This window comes from Equus quagga, chromosome 5 (assembly GCF_021613505.1).
Source record: "Equus quagga isolate Etosha38 chromosome 5, UCLA_HA_Equagga_1.0, whole genome shotgun sequence".
NCBI lineage: Eukaryota > Metazoa > Chordata > Mammalia > Perissodactyla > Equidae > Equus > Equus quagga.
Window position 1 is genome coordinate 121,897,447 of NC_060271.1, and position 20,863 is coordinate 121,918,309.

The following is a 20,863-nucleotide window of genomic DNA, read 5'->3' on the forward strand; positions in this document are numbered from 1 at the left end:
CCATACAAATCTCTGACTTAGACTTCACTCAGACTTTTGTGCAAGTAAATATAATTACTGAGCAAAACAGAGGAACAAAAGAGCAGATTTTGAATCTCTCCCTGAATGGCCAGAATAATCAGCAGGCAGCTGAAGATGAGTGGGTTTCAACTGGAGCTATTGTGTTCCTGAATCCTCTGACGAGGCACAAGCGTAAGGGAGATCTGGGCTGTGGGGCAAGATTGAACGTTGTGGCCGGCAAACCCCCAGCACTATTTGGATGTGAGTTCCTGGTGCAAACAATAGGTACCGCCTTCCCTTGCTTTCAACCAAGACATATGTGCTGTTTCTTAAATTTCTCCATAGAAATACTATTTCTAAAATGTTTCAACTGAGCACCTCAAAATTAGATAAAACAGATAAATATTAAAAATTATTTTTAAAACATAGCCAAGGCAGAGAAATAGAAGGGTAAAAGTCAGATGCCAGAAATGTTGGAAGCCATTGGTGAGCTGGCACTGGGGTCAGAGAGAATGCTTTGAGGGCGTCTGATAATACACATGGGCCTAAACACAGCTTTTTAAGAAATTATTTTAATTGTGATTAAAATATATATGACATAAAACATGATGTTAACCACTTTTAAGTGTACAATTTGGTGGTATTAATTTCATCCACACTATCGTGAAAACATAATCACTATTTCTAAATCTTTTCCATCACCTCAAACAGAAGCTGTACCCACTAAGCAAAAACTCCCCATTGTCCCTTCTCCTGCTAACCTGTAATCTACTTTCTGTTTCTATGAGTTTGCCTATTCTAAATATTTCAGGTACATGGAATCATACAGTACTCGTCCTTTTGTGACTGACTTATATTACACTTGGCATACTGTTTTTAAGGTTCATCCATGTTGTAGTATGTTTCAGAACTTTGTTCCTTTATAAGGCTAAATAATATTCCATTATATGCGTGCACTACATTTTGTTTATCCGTTCATGTGTTGACAGACACTTGGGTTGTTTTCATCTTTGGCTATTGTGAATAATGCTCCAATGAACCTTGATGTTCCAATATCTATTCAAGTCCCTGCTTGAAATTTTTCGGATAAACATCTACTGTAGATTTAGAGTTTTAATGGGCCACAACAAATCAAGAAAAAGTAGACATGGCCTGGAACCTCCACATCTGGAGGAAGCTTGGATTAGGGAGTCCCTAATAAACCTGAGACCGCCAAAGGGCAATATCCTCAGTAGGTCAAATGGAAACAAAATAATTGCTCCCCACAGAAGGATTGCTACATAGATCTTAGTTGTGAATGTATGGAACAGAGAAAAAAAGAAAAAGTAATTCAAAGAATTTTTAAACCAGAGCCCTGAATCACACGGGTTTGTGGCTACAATTAATACTACCCATGTGGCCTGAAAAACCTTAAGCCAAATGGCCTTGGCTTGATTGGGTCTCCAAGTAACTAGAGAAAACAAACACTGACTTCTTTACTAACCATAGATTTTCAAAAAACATGAACTAAATTGGGGCTGGCCCTGTGGACAACTGGTTAAGTTCATGCACTCTACTTCAGCAGCCCAGGATTTCACTGGTTCGGATCCTGGGCGCAGACCTAGCACTACTCATCAAGCTATGCTGAGGCAGCATCCCACACAGCACAACCAGAAGGGCCTACAACTGGAATATACGACTATTACTGGGGGGCGAAAAAGAAATGGCAAAATCAGCACAAACAGAAACCTCAAATAAGATGGTAGGTATAAATCCACACACATGAAATCCATACTCAATGTTTATGTGAGACGAAAATTCATCAAACTGGACTTAAAAACATCCATCTGTGTATTATTTTTAAGAGATACATTGAAAACTAAAGTTCTTTGGAAAGTTCAGTTGCATAAAATATATTCAGAAAAATTTAACACCCTGTCTTCATACAAAAAAGTTCTTGGCAAATTATGAATAAAAGAAAACTTCCATATCCTGATTATCTTAAAAACTTTTCAAGAGACATAATTCTTAACAGTGAAATATTGAAACATTCCTCTTAAAAAGTAGGAGAAAATCAAGTATACTCACTACTGCCTTTTCTTTTCAACAGACAAATTTTCAGCTTTGTTTGCAGTAACACAAAAAGAAACTACAAGCATATGCATTGGAGAAGAGAAAAAAATATATATCATTATTGCAGATCATTTGACTGTCTACATAGAAAACCCAAGAGAATTTATAGACAAACTATTAGTATTAATAAGAGACTATGGATAAATTATTAGCATTAGCAAGAGAGAACATGAACCATGTTTCTGGATACAAGATAAACATATAAAAACTAATGATTTATATACACCAGCAAAAAATAGAAAATGTAAATTTTAAAAAGATCCATTTTTAAAGTAACAACAAAAATATAAGGGGCATAGGAATAAATCCAACAAAAGATTATGATCTTTATGTAAACATTTATTAAACTTAATTTAAAAAATTATAAAAGACACATGTAAATAAAGATAAATGACATATTCACTAATAGGAAAACTAAATAGTGCAAAGAGTCCACCCAAATTGATCTATAACTTCACTGCAATTCTGATCAAATTCTCAACAGAGATCCCAGAAACAAAATAGACACACACAAAAAGAAGGTATGTCAAAGAGGGGGCATTGCCATTCAACTGGAATAGGATGTATTTTTAATTTTTCAGAAATTTGTATTTCCATGTGGGAAAAAAAGAAAGCAAATCCTTGATTTATATACCCTGTTAAATTAAAAACTTAAATGTAAAACGTAAAACTTAGAAATATTTAGAAGAAAATCACTGAAAATATCTTTATGACTTAAGAGTGGTGAGAATGTCTCAAACAAAACATGGAAAGTGTTAACCTAAAACAAAAGATAATAAGAGATAGATTTGACTACACTAAAATTAGTAATCAGGCAAATGGAAATTCAATCCACACAAGATGCCCTTTCATACCTTCCTCAGCACCTTCTAATTCAATCCTGATCCGCTCGCTCCTTCTCATTGCTCATCACCACAAGGATGGGTCGGTCATAAGATATGCACACGCTGGCACCTTCTGGACATGCCTGGCCTCAAGTTCAAAGACTGTGGCCAGAGAGGGAGCTGCTCAATGTTGCCAGGAAATGCCAGACTCTGTGAAGGAGTTCACCAGCTGTCTTCCCATCAGCTTGCAGGCATGAGCCTTTGCATTGCTCAGATCCTCACTAACGCTCACTGGTATTTTTAACTATAAAACACAAGGAAGGTGAGTCATCACCAGCATCAGCCCTTAAGAGTCAAATTTGTCTTCCACTCCACTTGCCCCTAAATGTTGTCCTCATACTCCTCTCCAGCCCAATCCATCTCTTTTAGGTAATCAGTGCGTGTATACCCTCTTCTCTTATGTCTTGGAAAACTTACTACCAGGAAGGAGTGGGTTTCAGAACTTTGCACCCTAGGGTAATTGCGAGCCTGAATGTCATACTCTCTGCTTGGATGCAGAAAGGAAGACAATGAATGAGATGTAATACCTGTTTCAATAAGAAACTTGCTCACAGCAGAGAAAAAGGTACCCACTCAAAATGTGCTTGGGGCACATTACTATTCTGAATCCAGGCACAGGAGTGGAGAGATTGAAAAGACTTTTCACCCACCTTTAGCAGTCAGCATTCAGTTGAATCAGGGTTTTCATTTTACAATCTAGTTGTATACAGCACAGAGTGAGAAAATTTTCCTAGATTTCAGCAACAGGTCAGCTGACAATACAGTACAAATTCTTGGTGTTTCCATGAGTAATTTATCTCTGTTGGTGTCTTCCCAGGTATTTTAGCGCAAAATCGAGACAGAGAGTTTGCATCAGGAGCTATGGCCATACTCTGCACACTCAGTCTTGAAAGAGAACCATCAACTCAAAGAGGTGACTCCTGGGCCACACAGATTAATCCTCCTCCTAAAACCAGTCATCGGGAAGAGCAGAGCCTCCGGGTCACCTGCCAGCCTCCTCCTTTCTCATTGCTCTTGGTAACCACATGACATTAGTTACGTGGCCTTGTCACAAGGCCACAGATGCCCCTGATTCGTGGTCTTTACACTCTAAAGAACTTTAAATGGTTGGCAGACATTGATAAACAGATCACCCTGCTCTGTTTTCCTCATCAGATGAATACCAAAACCCTTGTCAAGGTGACAGAGCTGTTAAGGGTCTATTCACACAGCAATCAGAAATTGGAGCATCAATCAGTAATCATAAAGTCAGGGGCATTTTCTCACAAAGTCAGGAATTCAGAGGGCTTTCATAAGCTAATCAGCAGGCATCAAATAGACAATCAATCTAATTAGCTGCTCACATTCGGATGGCAATCAAAGCAACACAGTGCGCTTCATTAGTAATGATATTGAAAACTGTGATCTGTGCAGTATTGAGCTAGGAAATGAATACCACTTTTTGTAAATAGGTGAGGAGGATGAGGCTGCGCTGTGTGTTGCATGTGCCAATTCAAAGATGCAGGCACCTGAAACCCCACTGATGCCTACTTTGCTTTTCCGTTGGCCTCAGAGTAAGGAGCAGGGTAGAGTCATTTACCGCTAAGTGTAAACTGTGGGCGACATGAGCCACCTTAGAGGAACAGTGAGGTACAGGAAGGTGAAGGGGCGGTCAGTAATTCTGGAAATTTACTGTTTTTTATGAAAATGCCATGTTCAGCTCTAAGTTCAATACCTCTTTACTTTCACAATCCACAATTTTTCTACTATGAACCTTGCTTGGATAAAACGAGCATCAAAGCACTCCATGGCAGTTCTCTTGAGAATTATCTTTCTGCAAGGCAAGAGCACTCCTTTCTTTCCAAAGTGTTGGGGGGCGCAATTTCCCCTTCTAACCTTCTTGTGTTCTTATGGCTGGACTAATAATAAAATTGACACAAGACCAGATTAACAGGAGAAAAATCCAATTTAATTATGTACGCATGGGAGAATCGTGAAAATGATGCTCCAAGAGTGAACAAAGCAGGCAGTATATACACCTTTTACACAAAGAAACAATAAATCTGCGAGGAATGACAGGACAAAGAACTTAGGTTTGAGGCACACAATTAGTGAAGAATTTAAGCAGTTTAGGCTTGAGGTAGTAAATTAACGAGGCTTATTTACGCAGCTTCTTGGCCCTGGATTCCCAGCTCTCGTGAGAAGGATGCAGGGAGAGCACTTGTCACAGGGGAGATTTATTTCCTGCTTTCATGGGAGCAGAGGCAGGAGAGTCAGAACGGCCTTCTTGCTTCTCAAGCAACTTTAATTCAAAATAATCAAGATGCTATTGTGGGATATTTTGGGGTGGCCTGCCCTGGGCCCCAACAAAAGCAAGTACAAGCCAGCAAGCTGTCTGCCACAGTGGTGATAAAAGATCTTCTGAGACAGAGACTGAGTCCTTCATAACCCAGAATGACAACTATGTATCGTGTATTTTGCCAGGCATTTCAAAGGTGACATGGTCACCGTTCTCCAGGAGCTCATCTTATCTTTGGGTATCATTAATGAAAAAAATAGCAAACATTAAAAAATAGCATGTCATTAAGAGCTAAATGCTGTGTTACAAATCTGCATATTTTAGAATTTGAGATTTGAACAGAAGGCAGAACACCAATATATGGAATATCAGAAGACCCTTCTGGAAAAAGCTAGAGGCCAGGGGCTGCCTGCTTTCAAAGTGGCATATTTCTAAACTGCCAGCATTTTAAGAGAATTGATAGTCATTTTTAGCGAAGTTAGAATATACTTCAGAAAGCTGATACAAAATGGTCACATAATGAAACCTGAAAAAACAAACGCCCACAGATTTTGCTCAGTTTAGCACATTTTTAAGAGCCAAATTTCACTCTCTATAAATGTCCTTGGTCAATACACATTTATGAGTGAGAAATATTAAAAATACTCCGATACCATGTCGTAGCATGTGCCCACCTGGACTCTAAGTAAATTCCTTAAAGGGAAAGTCTCCTGTCCCACAGTCTTGAGTTGTGGGTGGAGAGGGGTCTACATTTAAACACCCCTGTACTTCAAGTCTCTGCACCACGGTCATCTCCTCTACAAAGGCCCCGTGACCCTATCCCACCTCTCCAGGTGTTCTATCTGCTTCTAATCCCATCCATACTTCTCACTCTACCCAGATCTACAACACTTTCTTTCACATATTTATTTACATTTTTGAATCCCTCTATTAGATTGAATCTTCCCTTATAGTAAACAATGTTTCTGATTCAACTTTTTGACTCCATCTGTTAATATGTGTCTGATGAATAAATTAACGACGATTTTCCAATTAGTTTTGTTTTATGTGAAAACTTGTTGGGTTCTATGGGAGGAAGTGCTTTAGACACCAAGGCAGCCATCACAGGGATTTATTAGGAACACTTAGTGGCCAGAAGGCTGTGCGTGAGATATGAAACCTCACATCTCTGTCTCCGAGGAGCTTCTATGCCTATGTATGACAGATCGCTCATGGATTCACACTGCAGGAAATTTAACATGAGGCTTGGAGAGAGCAAGCATTCAAAGAACAAAAAACCTGGTTTATGATCAAAAAAATCCTAAGAGGTGTTCAAGGGGCTTGTTATATAGAAAGAAAAGTTTAAAAGACAGAGAAATAAATGAGGACATGGTATCTTAAGGGAGAGAGCATGAGCGGGCCTTCCTTTATACAAAGAACACCAGAGTTTTAGAAAATGTATAGTTATTCCATTGAAGATATTTAAGCTTCTACAATCCAAGATAAAATTTTCAGATGAAAAGAGCCACAAACGAACTAGGAAATAAAATCCCCGTGAGTAACGTAAACTGTGAGTTTCATTTGTTTTCTTCCTTTTTGATGTCTCACTGCACAGAGCACTTGATTATATAGAGCCGGGGCTCTGCCGCACTGACAATGGCACCAAGCAGTAGGAGTCTGGAGGCCAGAGCCCACGGGCACCGCAGCGGCTGCAGACCCCAGCAGGCACCCCCGCTGACAGGCACCGATGGAGGAGCTGCAGGGTCTGCGTCTGGTTTGGGTTTGGATGCCGACAGGCTTGTCATTACGATATGCCCTGAGATGAGTGACAGCTCACTGCTGCTCTGTGCAGGAAAACCCGGATGCTGTGCGGAGAGAAGCATGTTGACGAGTAGTCACCCCGGCAGATAGGGAAGTGCTATTGCAAGAGGTCTTCTGTCTGGGGGTGCATATTACTTTGCTACAAGTGCCATGACAAACTATCACAGACTGGGTGGCTTAAACAATATAAGTTTGTTTTCTGACAGGTCTGGAGGCTAGAAATCCAAGATCAAGGTGTTGGAAGGGTTAGTTTCTTCTGAGGCCTCTCTTCTTGGCTTACAGATGGCCACATTCTCTCTGTGTCCTCACATGGCCTTTGCCCTGTGCATGTGCCTTCCTGGTGTCTTTCTCTGGGTCCTAATGTCCTCCTCTTATAAGGACACCAGTCTTATTAAACTAAGGCCTAACCGAATGACCCCATTTTAACTTAATTACCTCTTTAAAGGCCTTGTCTTCAAATACAGTCATATTCTGAGGTACTGAAGGTTAAGAATTCAACACTGGAATTTCGGGGGGACACAATTCAGTCTGTTACAGGGAGGAGTAGCTGCCCTTCAGTCTCCACCTGCAAAATTTCTTCAGAAAGCACCTCTCTCTTCTTCTCAGCGATCTATTCTTTAATTGATCCAATAATAAGAATTGCTAATGTTTTAAGAGGGTTTACTGTTGCCAGGCACAATTCTAGGCACTCTGTGTGGATTACTTCATAATAACAGCAATCTTACAAAAAGGATATGGTCATTGGTCTCATTTTATTTTGGAATTTCAAAACAGATTTTCTAATGTTGCCCACTTTTTAAAACAGCTTTTTGAAATATAATTGAGACAAACTGCCCATGCTTGGAGTGAATAATTTGATAAGTCTTGCCATATGTACACACCTGCGAATTCATCATCTAATGAAAGGTTTCTCTCTGCCCCTTTGTAATTCTTCCTCCTGCCCCTTCCCACAATCCACCCACCTCATCTCCAGACAACCATGGTTCTGCTCTCTGTCATTGTAGAGTTGCTTGCATTTTATATGGATGGAATTTACAGTATGTCGTCTCTTCTATCTGACTTCTTTCCCTCAAGATAATTACTTTGAGTCATCCATCGTGTTGGGCATATCAATCGTTTATTCCTTTCATTGCCGAGTAGTATTACAACCAGTACCACATCTTCCCGCTATAACATAATGGATTGACAATGCTATCTTCTTGATCTTAAGAAATCATCTTATTTGGGATGCATTTTATGTTATCTTCAAGGAAATAAGGGTTATTCCTATTCACAATAATAACATCACAAGGCAAAAATTGTTTGTTAGATTCACTCCTATTAGTTAACGTATTAATCAGGAACCAAGAGAATCTACATTGTTTCTGGGAAAAAGTGTTTTCAGTTTTCAAATATCATGTACGAGCTGTGGAGCTAAAGGATTTGGTGTAGGGTTTTTATATCTACACATTCTTATTAATGACATAAAATCCTCTTCCTCTTCTCCAACTCTGTTTAAAATCACTGTACTTTTCTCTTTCTGTCTGCAGTGTAATTTAACCTCCCACTTGAATATAGAGCATAATTCAATTGAGAGGTGTGTTTATATCACACCTAACGCATGATGAAGTATTTCTTAAATCATTTGCAAATGAATGGCTGCAACATTCCCAGGGTGCTCTCTGCTCTCCCTCAAACTAAAAGCAACTGTGGCTATTTATTAATATATGGATCCCAAATGCCTTCTTGAGACATTTAAAAGCTGGATGAGATGAGTACGACCTAATGGAAAATCACAGAGAAAGATGTTGAATGGAAAATGTGTGCTGAGACTGAGAGAGAATTTTCAGATGGAGAAGAACAGAGACACAAACTGTTATCCAATGCTATAATATAAACTAGATAACAGCAAGATAAAGTGGGAAGTAATGGCCCAGAAACCTCAGAGAGGATCAATGCCATGGACAAAGTTAGACTCAACGATGATACCCAGGTCTCCTGACCCCAAAGTCTATGCTGCAGTGGAGGGTGGGAGCGAGAAAGAAATCAACCAAAGCAGAGCTTCCTCTCTCTTGGTTTAGCTACAATTAGGAGCCAGCCAGTCCTTTGTCCTTTTTTATAAGGAACAATTGTTGTGCCACATTAGCTTTCTCAGTACTTTAAGTATTATGTCATGTTTTTCCCTTAGCAGCTATTTTCATTTTAAATCAAAACACACTTTTTCCATTATTTCATTTTTTAATGCAAGGTTACTCATATTTCTGGTAATGGTAAAATAACGTTTCAACACTTTCATGTAAACAATTTTTTAAAAGTCACCTAAAATGCAGGAAAGAGCTGAAAAGATAGTAAGAAACTATTAGGCCAAAGTGTAGGGTAAACTGCAACCCTGAGTGGGAATCGAGAATCGCAGCTCTGGCCTCCAGCCAGTAACACCCCTTCCACCTCATTAGCAAATTCAGGGTAAAGAAAATTTTATAATCTCCTATGATACAGAAAAAAGTATCTGACAAAATTCAGCATCCATTCATAATAAAAATAAAGACTCTTAGCAAGCAAGAAAGAGAAGGGAATTTGTAAATCTGATTCAAAATAAAGTATATGCATACAAATCTTGCAGCAAGATCAGAAACAAAACAAGAATTTACTCTCTCCCACCTTCTAGTCTACATCGTGCCAGAGTTCTGACCAGGACAAGAAGGCAAGAAACAAAGGCAGAAGGATAAGAGAAGAAGAAACAAATCCATCGTGATTCACAGATGATTTGATTTTATTAAAATTGCTAAATGAGTTTAGCAAGATTTCTATATACAGAAATGTACAAAATCATTTTTACATCAATAAATCAACAATAATGAAAAGCAATCAAAAGTGTTATATGTAACATCCCTAAAAATATAAAATATCAAATAATAATTATTTGACTATTGTGCAAGATTTCTACAAATCAAATGATAAAACTTTATCGACTCAAACTAAAGGAGAGCTAAGTAAAGGAGATACACGTGACAGGGTTGGAGATTCCATGTTTAGAGTAGTGAGTTCTTCCCAAATAAATTCAATGTATTATCCAAAGTATCCAATGAGTCTCAAATATTCAATGTATTACCATTCAAAATCCAACAAAGTTTGCCCAAGTATGTAACTTGACAAGTGGCTTGTACAACTTCCATGAAAATGCAGAAGATGCCAAAATTCACTTAAAGAAGGACAAGTGGGAAGATTTGCTTTCCAGATGTCATCACATTATAAAGCTTTCATTATGAGAAAAGGTGAACAGACAAACGTCAAAAGAAAGGGAGCCTAGACAGAGCTCTGTCTGTATATGAAGACTGGATTTATACATGGTGAAACTGCAGAGCCATGGGGCAGGGACAGATTTTCAAAAAATGTTTCCGAGATAATCGCACAAGCCATAAGGAAAACAAACTAAAATTAGAACCGTGCTTTATCCTATAAAAAAGATATTAACTTCAAGGAGATCACAAACTTCAATGTGAAAGGAAAAACAATAAAGCTTTCTGAAGTCAATAGAAAAGAATATCTTCATAAACTTGGACATAAAGTGATTTGTTCAATAAAACAAGCATGTGATAACTACAAATATTAATAAATACAATGTACTAAAATTAAAAATACCTGTCTTTTAAAAGATACCATAAAAAGAGAGAAAAACAAACCAAAGAATATATTTGGCACACATAAACAAAGGACTTTTATTCAAAATACATAATTTGCTGCAAATCAATAGAAAAGGACCAGAGGCAAGAGTTGTGAAAAGACACTTTATTAAGGAGCAAAGCTAAATGGCCAATAAAGATATGAAATTGTGTTCAACCTTATTAATCATCAAAGAAATGCAAATTAAAACCAAAATGTGATAATACTTTACATACACCAGATCAGCTAAAAATGTAAACTGCTCATAATACCAAGCATTGCTGATGATGTGGAGCAAATGGAACTCATGCACAGCTGATGAGAATTTCAATTGTTTTAACGAATTTGGAAAACTGACAGTCTCTCCTAAGGCTGAGCCAATGCATCCCCTGTGATCCTGTAATTATATTCCTAAGTATATAACCAACAAAGTTATGTACATGTGTTTGCAAAAAAAATGGACAACAATTTTATAGCAGAATTATTTGGAAGAGCCAAACACCAGAAGGAATTCATGTATATAGATTATAGTGCTTTCATTAAAAGGAACACAAAATAGCAATGAAAATGAAGGAACCACAGCTACACATAACCAGCATGGTAAATCTCATAAACATAACATTGAATGAAGAAATAAAGACACAAAGAATATGCACAGTATGATTACATTTGTATAAAACTCAACATGTGACTATATTGTTTAGCGATGCAGTCTTATATGGTAAAGAAAAGGTCATTCTTACCCTAAAAAGAGGGGCAGGAGGGAATAGTGACTGTGAAGGGACATGAGGGCTTCAGGGGAGATGGCATAGTTCTATTTCTTAACCCAGCTAACGATTACAACAGAGTATATTCTCTGCCGTTTTTGTATGCTATCAAACAACATTTTTTAAAAGTATAAAAAATCCTCTTTAATCTCCATCAACAATCACTTTTGACACTTTTTATATTGAGTTTAAGAACCATACAACTTGTTTTTGGCTGTCTACTTTGAAAGACAGGAATCATCTGATGTTCTGAATGATATGTCTTGCAACTCATGTTGGTATGATATCTATTTCTGTGAGTTCTTGGGTGAAACTGCTAATTAAGTTGCATGTTTCATTTATTCATGTAATTAAATTTCACCCAATGGGATGCAATCTTTTATTCATATTACATGCAGCATAGTGATTCTTTTGATCTGCTTTCTCTGGAGATTTATTTTATTATATTTTTTATTTCAGAAAATAATGTCTTTCTCAATCTTTTGATCCGTTCCAATTGTTTTGACTTCTTCCTCAGGAGTAATGATCATGTTTATCTTAGATCGTGGATCACTCCTTTCTCTTCCATCTTCTCTCATACTATTGGCATTTATTCATCAGTGTTCATCTAAGAGGATTTCTCAAATACATACTGCACATTATATGTTTCTATAGTATCAGTTCTTTTCTTTATTGCCTCTGTATGAATTTTGTTTCTGCCATTATCCTTTTAATTTTCTCATAATCATTCCTTTCTCTCCCATCTTTATTAATTTTTTTTTAATCTCATTGCCTATCATTTGCTGTCCATATGTTACCTCATTACTGTCTTCAAATACAGGAGCAAGAATGCCAGGTTTTGATGCATTTGATTTAAACATTTAAAACTATTTTCCTTCTGTTTCCTCTAATAAGTGATTTTTTTCTTTTCAGGAAGATTAGCCCTGAGCTAACTACTGCCAATCCTTCTCTTTTTGCTGAGGAAGACTGGCCCTGAGCTAACATCCACGCCCATCTTCCTCTATTTTATACGTGGGACGCCTACCACAGCATGGCTTTTGTCAAGCGGTGCCACGTCCGCACCTGGGATCCGAACCAGTGAACCCTAGGCTGCTGAGAAGCAGAACATGTGAACTTAATCGCTGCACTACAGGGCCAGCCACTAATAAGTGATCTTTAGAAGTAAGCTCCTAATCTTCAGGATGATCTTTCCTTCCCCGGCTATGCAGTACACTGTCATAGGCTCCATGTTGGCTGTCTTCTGTATCCTCTTCCCCAGGTGAGGAATTATTTTCCTAGATTGAATCTTTGCTAAAAATCGAGTTATGTGAAATTCACCTTGCTATTGGATTGCTAGATGTCCAATTGGATGGCAGCTTTATGTAAACACCTCAAGACTCCTCCTAACCTCATTACTTTATATATTGATTCAATATATAGCAAACTGAAGTCCCCCATATGTACTGCTATCAGTGTTTTCCTGATCCAATCCTGCACAGAGCGTTTTCTTAAAGGTTCATGACTCCTAAAATTCAGCATGCCACCATGAGCCCTTCCTTTCTCCACATACTTCATGCAGTTGTATTTTTATGATTTCAGTCTTTTACTAGATGCTGAAAGAGAAGCAATGTGGGTGTGGGTTGCAGATGGAGTTGGCATAGGGGAGGAAAGTGGGAAGTGAGAGAGAATAGCTTTCTAGCTATCTATCTCAAAAAAAAAAAAAAAAGCCATCATGCAGTAGAGAGAGCTTTCTGCTTAGTAAAGAGCTTGTGTTTCTATCAGGCAGACAGAGAACACAGGAGGAAGGGAGGGGTTGCTAACTACATTGGAAAGGGCAGATTTCTCAGGAGCTTGGAAAATGGACCATCAATTACAATGTTCAATCTAGTTCAATCAACCTAATATTTGATGTTCCTCATGGATTTGGCAATAGGTTTACTGTCAGTCAATTTATCCTGTTGTGGGTTACTTTAGTAGTAATTCAGATAGAAACCAGAAGTCTCTTGCCCTACATATTATTTTTTAATAAAATGTTCATTTTTTAAAATCTCAATTGACCTTATAGAATCTGAAGCTCTAGGAACATGGTGGACTCAGCCAACAAAGAAAGAGCTCTGCTTCCACACATAATAAAATGCTGGTTCGGTTACATATAACGTAATTTATATTTGAGCTCAAAGGAAAGAAAAGGAAATTCTTAAGTAGCATAAAAAAGAGGAAACTTAAAGAAAGAATGGTAAACTAATAAGCCAAAACCATAGTGGCTCAAGAAATATTGTATGGTATATTGGACTCCTGGATGTAGGACCTACTGGGCTGGCCAGAGAGCTTGGCTAAGGAGAGGATATGTGCTGTTTCACACATGTGAAGCAGGGTGCTGGAACTGAGAAACCTCAGTGATAGCGAGAATGGAAGAAGGACACCCCCTAACCCAGACTGCAAAGAAAGAAAATGTGTCTCAGGAGAAGTGTGTGCAAATATAAAGGACAGAAAAAAACATACAAACCAAAAAACAATTTTACAAGATTTAGCATGAAAACCAAAACGCTAACTTTTTGTTAGGTAATATAACCTGTGTTAAGTAAAGGTATAAAGCCTAAATTTGCTCTACTAATATGAAATTCAAATCTCCAGAAAGATAAATGAGTCAAAAAATTGGCTCTAGACCTATAAAGCCCTTGGACTACCTGGAATTAAAAAAAAATAAAAACAAACATAAAAATACTTCATAACAACATGTCCATAACCAAGGGTTTATGGGGCCAGATATCCTGAGAATAAAACAACGCCTTGTGAACATAAACTTAAAAATAAAAATAAAACCACACACACAAGCTACACGAGGCAATGATCCTCTATAAGGGATATGTTGACAAATAACATTCAATCCCAAAGAACTTGAGACAGTAGAAAAATCAGACTCTATAAATAGTATATTCAAAATGAAAACAGAGAGGAAAGAAGAGAGAAAATATAATGGGAAACCATATATTTTATAGGAGACTATGGAAAAAAACTAACAGCTCTGAAAGTAAAACAAAAGTAATATCTAGGAATTATACAAACACAATGTTTTTCAGAGAAATTAAATATTCCATGGATGAGCAGAGCTGAAGATTGAATTGGGGATCTAGAAGTTTCCCATAATGATTAAAATAAGAGACCCAAGTTTAAGAAATATGGATGATAGAAGGAGATATCCAGTTGATATTTAATAAATGTCTCCCAGGGGATAAGGGAATGTTGAAAAGTCAATATTTGAAATAATAATGTCTTAGGATTTTCCAAATTGGTGAAATGTGTGAGTCCTCTGATTAAAACTGTACCCCAACATACTCAAAATACTTTTTAAAAATCTACACCTAGACACATTGTCACAAAATTATAAAAACCCAAAGACAAGCAGAGAATCTTGGGAGCTAACAAAGAAAAAAGACAGAATATTTACAATGAATTAATAATTAGACTTACTATTAGCAAAAATAGAGATTAAAAGAAAATGAATTCATATTATCAAAATACTACAGGAAAACACAACTCAAGAATTTATCATTAGTTATCATTCAAGAGAGAACAATAGAGACATTTTCAGAGAGACTTAACAATTCATAGAAACTTATTGAAAGAAACAATAAAGGATGTACTTCAGTAAGAATGAAATTGTATCCAGAAGAAAGAGATGTGTAAGAAGCAATCATGATACAATAAACTGGTATCATTTAATTATTTATCAACGGTATCTATAAGAATGATGATTACTTTTTATATTCTAAAACTAAACTAGAATTAAAATTATATATAACAGTAATGTGGCAGATATTAGTCCAAATGTATATATCAATAATAATAAGTAATATCAGATCAAACTTTCCAGTTAAAAAAACAAAGGCTGACAGTTGAATCTTTTTAATCCTGAAAGTTTAGTCATATGTCTTTCATCACATTCTCTTCCAAAACAATGACACAGAAGCAACTGAAGTTAAAGAACAGAAAAAGATAAAGCAAAGGTCAACTATAAGACATCTGATAGTGCAACATAAACAAACATAACTAAATAAAAATCATTGCAAACAACTTTCTTCATTATTATATTCTAAATCACATAATATCAAAATATAGAAATTTAAAATTGACAAAATTCTAAGTAAAATTGGCAAATATATAATCATAGTAGTAAATCTTATCAAATGGGATATCAGAAACTATTTAAACAAATCAGAAATCTGTTTATAAAATAAATAAGTGGTGATAAGTGGTGATATAGAAGATGTGTATATCATCAATAATCAATGGGTAAACATAGAACTCTGCATTCAACCATTAGAGAATAAACAGATACTTGAAAAGATGTTCCATCTGAGGACACAGAGTGGGAAATAGGATAAAGATTAAAGCTCTGGCTATCTCGCAAATGTTTTACATCTTAAAATTAAAAAATCTGAAGCAAATATAGCAAAATGTTAATTCTTGTTAAATCCATGTGGTGAGTACACAGATGTCTTTTTCACATAATTAAAAAAAATGTTAACTTGGTCTCTAAGAATTCAAGAAGAAAAGAGTGTATTTGAAAGCTCCCAGAAGTTAGTGGAAGGAAGGAATGTGTATTAGTTTTCAATTGCTGCATAGCCAATTGGATCCAGTCCCTTGTGGTTGGTCAAAAGAGTGAGGTCCTTGGGTGGGGTTCTCTCTCAGCTCCTAGAGGCTGTGTCCCATTCCCTGCCATATGGCCTCTCCTGGTGGAAACATCTACTTGTGGTTTTTGTTTACATCAATTGATTACTAATAAGGCTGAAGACCTTATCTCATGATTATTAGCCCCCGAGTTTTTATCTTTTATAAAGTGCTTTTTGAATCTTTTGTCCATTTTTCTGTGTTGTCTTCTTATTGATTTGAAGCAGCTGTTTATATACATATATATATTTGTATGTATATATATATATATATATATATTCTGGACATAAACTCTTTGTTGGTCTTTTATATAATATATATAGACAAACATATACGTAATTTATTGAGCTGAAACTCACAAGATAAAATTAACCATTTTAAAGTGAACAATTCAGTGGCATTTCGTACATTCATGACATCATGCAACCACTACCTCTATCTGGTTCCAAAACATTTTCATAACTCCAAAGTAACATTTTGAGGAGGCAGTCTTGAGCAGGCCCCAGCAGGGAGTCAGTCATCTGCTGTGCCTACCTGGAAAACCAGCCACTGACTGCTCCACTGGAAAAGAGGCAATAGGCATTTTGTTTTCCAAAGTGACTACATCATTTTGAAATCTTACCAGCAACGTGTGAAGGTACCTATTTCTCCACATCTTCAGCAACACTTGCTATTGTCTGTCTTTTTTATTTGAGCCAGCCTAATAGCTGTGAAGTGCTAGCTCATTCCAGTTTTGATTTGCATTTCTCTAATGGCTAATGTTATCAAGCATCTTTACATGTGCTTATTGAAACCACTATTTTTCTAATGAACAAATTGAATCAAAGAATGAAACAATATGTTCCCCACACATATTTATATATTTAGCTTATATATAATCATAAAATGGTTATATATAAATATAAAATATACATGTGTGTACAAAATAGAATAGGATAGTAATTATCTCTGAGAGGAGGTGGGTGGAGGAAATCAGAAACAAACATACAAGTAGCTGTGCTTATAGTTAACCATGTGTTATATACCCGGAAAGTTGTTAAGAGAGTAGATCTTACATGTTCTCACCACAAAAACAGTAGTGGTTATTATGTGACATGATGGAGGTATTAGCTGATGCTGCAGAGGTAATCATTTTGTAATATATAAGTGTATTAAATCAACATGTTGTACACCTTAAACTTACACAATGTTCCCTGTCAATTATACCTCAATGAATCCGGGGGGAAAACCCCTAGTGTTATTTCTAGTTTTATACTATTATAAATAACATTGCTATGAACATTCTTTTATGTGTCTTTCCATCACAGGATCATCAAAATGCACGTCATCTACATAAAATATATTGTCAAATTGTTTTTCAAGATGGCTATACCACTTTACACCCTCACCAAGAATATAGAAGAATGCTCATTGTTCATGTTGAACAATAGGTCTGAATTTTGACAGTTTACTGGGCTTAAAGTGATATTTTCTGTTCTTAAATTGGATTTCCCTAATCACTAATGAGGTTGAGAATCTTTTGAATGTTTATTTTCCTTTAATGTTTTAAGTTCTCAAATATTTTTCTGTTGGATTTTCTGTGTTCTCTTGATTGACTTAGAGAAGTTATTTAGATATTTTGAAGATAAGGCTCCTTTAGACATTAAGTGTTGCAGATAAGTCCTCCTGCTAGATGGCTTGTATTTTACTTACTTTATGGTATCACTTAAAAAACAGTAGTTCTTAAATTTATTATAGTAAAATTTAAAAAATATTTTCCTCTATAGTTAATGCCTTTACGTCTTGTTAAAGAAATCTTTCCCTGGTCCAAGGTCATAAAGATATTTAACGTATTTTTCTGTATTTTCTTCTAAATGTTTAAAGACTTGCATTTCATATTTAAGACTTTATTTCACTCTGAAATGAATTTTCTGCAAGATACGAGATAGGAATCCAATTTCATTTTCTTCCAAATGTAAAACCAATTGCTCCAGCACACCTACTAATAAGGAGTTGCAATGCTTACTCCATCAAACATAGAGTTTCTATATAACTGTAGGTCTTTATTGGGGCTCTCTTGGTTTCTTTAGCTGACAAGTCAATTCTTGACACTACACATAGTTAAACACTATAAATTTGTGCTAAGGTGCTAAACACATTGATGATTGAGCACTTGAAATGTGACAAGTCCAAAATGAGATGAACTCTGAATATAAAATATATACTGGTTTTGAGGAATTAGTATGAAAAAAGTTTCTTTAGTAAAGTGTTTCTTTGCTAATTTTATATTGATTACATGTTGAAATAATATTTTAGATATATTGAGTTAAATAAAATGCATTATTAAAATTCATTTCTCCTGTTTCTTTTTACCTTTATACGGTGGCTACTAGAAAATTTTAAATTATATATGTACTCTCATTATATTTATATTGGATAGCAATGGTATAGATTTATAATATCTTAATATTGATATCAAGGGCAAATCCCCCGGATTATTCTTCTTCAGGAGTATCTTGTCTATTCTCGGCCTTTTCCTTTTTCATACAAATTTTCGATTGATCTCGTAACAATGTATGAAAATGCTTTTTGGAATTTTGATTGGAATTACATTAAATCTTTAGGTAAATTTTGAGACAAGTGACATCGTTGAATTATTGAAACATTGTCCATGAGCGTAATATGTTTATCCATTTATTTAGGTATTTTAAAAAACTGTTTAATGAGGTTTAAAATTTTCTAGATAAAATCCTTCCATATCTCTTTTTAGATTTATTCCTATGTACTTTATATTTTTGTAGCTATTATAAATGGAATCTTTTAAAATTATATTTTTCCACAATTTTATTTTATTAATGACAAAGCTAATACATGATCATTGTAATTAATTAAGATAGTATAGAGAAAGAAGATTTATCTTGACCATCGCTCCTACCTGAGGAGGTTACTACCATAAGAGTTTGATGTATATCCCTCCCTATTTCCTCTCCCATTCACAAACTAACATATATACTAGTAGCAGTAGTAGTAAAATCAAATAATATATGCAGAGTACCTAGCACATAATAAGCATTCAATTAACGTGAGCTATTAGGAGTAATATTTAAAAATTGTATTTTTAATCTTTCATTAGTGGCTGTTAAAAAAATGCAGGGGTTTTTGCATATTGATCTTAGTGCTGATCACACTATTAAACTCTCATTATTTTTATCAATTTATCTGCAGATTCTGATAAACTTTTCTCAACTGTGAATGGCATGACTTGAAAATTAACGGGATATAGTTACTAAGAGTTGGAGTTGTCCAGGATGCTTTCAAGATTTCTGGACTGATTCAACAAACAGCAGTTATATCAAAGGTGGAAATGAAAGGGTAATTCTGAGGGGAGGTGACATTGCAGGACACTTTTGCAAAAGATCTTCATTCTCTGTGCTCTAGTTTCTTCATCTGAAGGAGGGATATAATAATTCTATCTACCACATGGATTTGCAATTCTCTCCTAGAAGAGGTTCCCCTCCTTCTTTATAGCCCTTTCATGGCCATCAGAATGCCTAAGATTTAAATCTATGAAGCATCGCATGTGCCAAGTCCAGCACCAGCTCTTGATCAAACAGAGCATCTGAGGAGAGCCATCAGATGGACTCTGTTTTTCAACTGTCAATTATGAGACCCATGATTCGAATTCGGTTGTAACTAGCAATTTCTTGCAAATAGCTTAAAGCATTCCTCATTTGTCACTATGCTTCTTTGCAGGATGTGCCTATGATTGCAATTAGCAAGCAATGCTTAGCCCCGTGTCATAATGTAAGACGTTAGGCTAGATCCCAAGGAGTCACATCATTTCTTCCAGACTAAGGTTTCTCCCCTACACCAGTTCTGGGAAGAAGCTTCCACTTGCAACATGCAGCCTTCCAATGCTTCAGAGTGACTGCCCGTGGGTGGGCAGGTACAGCCCTATTCCATCGTTCACGAATATTCAGCCCATTTCTCTCCCTTTTTCTTCTGACTACCTTTCAGCTTCATATTCTGTAGGATGGGAGGCTAGGAGCTGAGATAAAGTTCCAAAAGCATCCTACTGTTTCTCTTAGGAACAGAGAGCTAAGGAATTACTAAGGTCACTTGAAACTCCCTCCTGCACAACATCCCTTGTCGGCCCAGGCCGTGTGCTTCTTTGGGTAGGATCCTTAGGTCCAAACATGGTGACCCCTACTGGCTTTCACTCACACTGCTGCTGCTTCCAAGACAAGACCTTTTCAGAAAACTTTACACTTAGGTCAAACCTGAGCCTTTGTTCTCCAGACAATTAGAACCCATAGTGAATATATTTCTCCCATCTATTTCCCATAGGACAAGTGATCCAGCACGGTAGCAGGTCTCTGTGCCATTTCTATTTTGCTGGAGGGGATTCTGGGAGGTTCCCAGCTTTGTGCTTTACATTTGAATGGTTTTAATCATGGCATCCAGAAAGAGAAGAGACTTGAGGAAAACAGTTGATGTAAGTGAAATTCTTTACCTTTATATGCTAGAGATCCTTCTGAACTGTCAACAAGGGACTTATTTCCCAGAGGGAGCTGTCCATCAGCCAGTGGGGGAGGAATCAGTCAACTAAGCCCTGTGGTTAAGAGGAGAGCGGCCTCTGTCATGAGGTGTTCCCTCCTGGTGCTCCCCAAGCCCCTCGCCAAGACTTTGACACATCTTTTATCGCTATCTTTCATTATCTGAAAACACTTCAGCCCCTGTAGCCGGCATCCCAC